This window comes from Phodopus roborovskii, unplaced genomic scaffold (assembly GCF_943737965.1).
Source record: "Phodopus roborovskii unplaced genomic scaffold, PHOROB, whole genome shotgun sequence".
NCBI classification, from domain to species: domain Eukaryota; kingdom Metazoa; phylum Chordata; class Mammalia; order Rodentia; family Cricetidae; genus Phodopus; species Phodopus roborovskii.
The window spans coordinates 21,313-25,614 of record NW_026125160.1 but is presented as its reverse complement, the minus strand read 5'-3'; positions in this window follow the sequence as shown (position 1 = coordinate 25,614).

Below are 4,302 nucleotides of genomic sequence, written 5' to 3'. Positions count from 1 at the left end.
CTTCTCTTGCTCAAAAAAAAAAAAAATGTGGAAGTAATTCTCCCATAGTCTCTCTGCCAAAGTAGTACTTTTCCTCTAACGACATCTTATTTTCTTAAATTCAGTTAAAATGTGTTGATATTAGTGGTAGGAAACGTTGTTCAGAATCAAAAGCAAATTAATTTTGCCATTGTGTTTTCTATCCTTATCTATGTTTTCATGGTGCTATTAATCACAAGTGTAGCTATTTTTGTAGCTCATATTAAAGTTGCAAGCAAGCAAAACAACCCATGGTTAATGGGCAAACATTCTCCTGGGGTAGAATGGATTATCTATTTAGCCTGAAATCTACAGTTTCTGGAGGTGGCTTCCAGACTGCAGCCATGCTTCTGAGTTTGATAGACTGAAATGGTTCCCATGAGCTTGGAGTAGCACTCTAGACAGCGCTGGAATAATCCCAAGGTTGGGAGAAGCCACTGAGCCTTCGGTCTCTAAGATCTGTGAAGAAGTGCAGAGGAGTCAAGATAGAGTTCCCTTTCCTAGAAGCTGTGCATCCTGGAAGTCAGCCCTGGCACTTTCAGATAGTCTTCTTTAGAACACGGGTTAGCTGGGAAGGTTCAGAAGCTCAAGCAGCATGTGATCGCTCTGAGCCAGAGCATTTCCTCCAAGTTCCTGTCTGCATGCCTAAGGCTTCTGGAGCAGCCAATGTGTATGCAACATTTGTTTTTAAACTTTAAGTAAAATAAGGCTGCCTCATAGTCTTACATTGTAGTTGCCTAGTTACAGTTTACTTTAAAAAGTGGGACCTGTTGTATCATTATTTACCTATTACATTAAGCATGTGTAATGCTGGCTGTGTACAGTACAGTACTGAACTTGTAATTTGAATCAAGTATAGTGTTTTCTCTTTTCAGCAGACTTGGGTAGTCTGGCTGGCATTCCCCAAATTGGGTGTAGCTTTCTGGGTAGGAGTAAGGGTGTGGAGGCTAGCCTGCAGGATCACCATCCCAACACTGAACAGTTAACAATGAATTATTGAAGAACAGAATTTCTGTGAAATAGGAACTGGCTTTAAAGGAGCCACTTGTTAAACGATAGCAATGATAAGAGGTAAAGAATAAACATTTGTATCCAGAAATGGAGTATAGCCTCACTGTGTTTTCTGGGGGTGGAGAAGTGACCTTAGTGATGACCACACACACACACATTAACCTTTGCTCTCCAGTGATCTTGTGTGCTGTATTAGATAGTTGCTTTCTTCATTTTGCTCTCTCTATTTTTAAACTTTGAGATATCTAAAAGTTACAAAAGAGCAGACACGCAGAGGAAAAAGTGTGTTCTGTTTCTGTGTTAGTTTCTGCATTGACCTCCTAGCCCCATGGGATGGTGCTTATTTCCTACAGGCAAGAAGGGTGGGCCTGATGACTCTCCACCCATATTGGAAGATTGCCATCTAATTTTTGGTCTGCATTCAAGATCTGCCCATTGTGTCTAGGATGTATGTAGGAGCTGGAGGTTCTCTGGGGACTTTCCTTTGTGTGTAGTTGCTCTGTCTCTGCAGTAGTCTTCGTTCTGAACAGTCTCCAGAAACTTTGGCTCTTTTGCAGGCCATAAAGCCATTATTTTGTAGAATGTTCCTTATTTGGGTCTCTCTGATGATTCTTCATGAATAAAATGAGGTTATTCATCTTTATCAGAAATAACACAGAAGTAGCATTATGTTCTTTCAATTATGCCCCTCAAAAGGCACCTCACAGCTTTGGCTTGCTATGTTATTGCTAACATTCATTCTCATCACTTGACTAAGGTCCTGTCTGTCAAGCTTCTCCATTGTAAAGTGATTCTGCCCTCCACAGTTAATAAACACACTTTGTAAGAAAGTATTTTGAAATCCTCTGTTCCTTATCATAATTTCATTTGTAGTTTCATGGTGTGGCAGTTTCTCATTTTATTCAATGGGTAAAAATAAATGTTACTATTATTACTATTATATTTTTCTTTTGTTGTTTATAAGTAGTCTGTGGCTCTGGCTGGCCCTCAGATTTGCTAAGAATGACCTTTAATTTCTGATCCTAGGGTCTCTACTTTTGAAGGTTGGTATTACATGTGTGAGCCACCACACCTAGTTTTTGTGATAATGGGGTTGAAACCAGAACTTCATGTATGCTAGGCAAGCACTCTGTCAAATGAGTTGTATCTCCAATCCATTATTCTGTTTTTAAAATAAAATTGTCGCATCCTTAGCAGTCAGTGAAAAATGCATTTGAACTGCATTGAAAACCAAAGTGCAGGCATCAGTTATGCTCACTGAGGTTGGGATCTCCATGTTCCTAGGACCAGGCAGTGGTCAGTGTTCAAGATATACATCTGTCCAGATATAAAGTTAAAGGTATGAGTATAAACACAGAGACAGTCATGATGCACATGTCTGTGTGTCCATAAAAAATCTATGTACAAACCTATGCTTGTATCTACTCCAAAATCTGTAAGTTCACATCCTGCCAAGAATCTCATACAGCACTTCATGGATCATTCTAGTTCAATATCCTTCTTTTATTTATATGACAGTAGGAAACCCTACATCTACATTTTTAATACACTAACTATAGATCAATTCCTGGCATGACATCTACCTGGCATTCTCCTTCTTTCTTCTGCCCTATTCTACATGGTATCTACTTGGACATCGACTTTCATGCCCAGCTACTCTCTCTGTCCTGGCTGAGTCCCAGGTCCCACCCTGAGCTTTCTCACTGCATAAATGCCCTTCTAACCTGTGTGGGGATCTCACACACCAGGCTGGGGATTCCCTTTCCTTGCTTCACTCAAGGCCACAGTGGACTGACTACTGGGTGAAAATGAACAGTTGCATGCTCTGGGCTTTATAGTAGGATTGAGTTCCAGTTGCCTCACAACACCTGGCTTGCTAGCTATCAATAGCTATTCCTTCACTTTCTTCTTTCCACAACTGTTTGTATTTTTTTTTCACTTGTCATAGATTTTTCTTACCCTGAAATGCTGTCTCAGTGTTTCTATGGGAACCAAAGGCACCTGCATTTCCTTGCTTATTCTTCCAACACTGCAGGGAACAAGCTCTTCTTTAAGTCTCTCCATGGAACCTCTTAAAATTCTATGTGTTTCTGTGGAACCACTGCCAAATCAAGCCAAAATGTGACCTGCTCCCCTTACCCCATCCCTAGCATAGCCTTGGAAGAAGGAATCTTATGAGAGTCTGAATTACAGCGTCTTAACTGCCAATGAATAAAATTCTCTAGCTTGTCATTTTTTTTTCCAGTTAAGTTCACAGTTCTTACAACAACAGACCACTCTTTTTCCTTTTGTGATACAAATCCTGAACTCCCTCCATTAAAAAAATAAAGACTTTTATTGGGTAGATAAGATTTCCCCTGGTGCCACAGATGACAGGCTATACCCAGACTCTGTTAGTTAACCTTTGCTCTATGAAAACAGGGCCTAGGGAATTTGAAATTTTCTAGAAGAGTGAACGCTTCAGTATCAACATCTCCTCTCCCCCTCTGGGTCCAGGGTCTGCGCTTTAGGTAAGATGAGGAAGATGGCGACTTCATTGCCATTTCTACCAGAAGGCAAGCAATACCACCTTTCACTCCATGCCATGTTTTATTTTTCTCTACTTTGCTTGTTAGTGCTTATGATTTCAGTATCTGAATCTTAACAGCTCACCACCTTGCCATATGTTCTGTCTATGGTGGTGAGACAGACTGGGATCAATCTGCCAATCTTCACTTCCTTGGTCTTTCTAAATCTATCCACTACTGGTCATTTTGGAGACATGTTCTAATCATAACCCAGCATCATCCATTTTCCCCTTGGGGTCAACAGCATGATGTTACCTATGATTATTCTTTAATCTTTCAAGAGGCTAGAAGCTGTTGTCAGGCCAGTTCACTGAGAAATATGGTTCCTGAGAGTAGAGATGGGCACAAACCATGGATGTCTGACCTTCTTGAGAAGGAGTACATCCATTTGTTGAAACAGGACTGAAAACAACTTTCCAATTTCTTATGAAAACAAAACAAAACCCTTTGTAGTGCTAATAATAGCATCTAACACAACAGCATCTAAGTATATTCTCTGATGAGTATACTCAGTCTTGAAATGTGATTTCTCCTAGTATGTCTCTGTATTCTGCTATTTTGGCTTTATAGTAATAACCCAACATGATTGCACTCTATGCCTGAAAAATGTGGCACTCTTTTTTCAATCATTATTGCAAATAATGTGGAGCCCACTGAAAATGCTTTCTTGGTGAAAATATCTCATCTGCAGTCCAAACTCTTATAT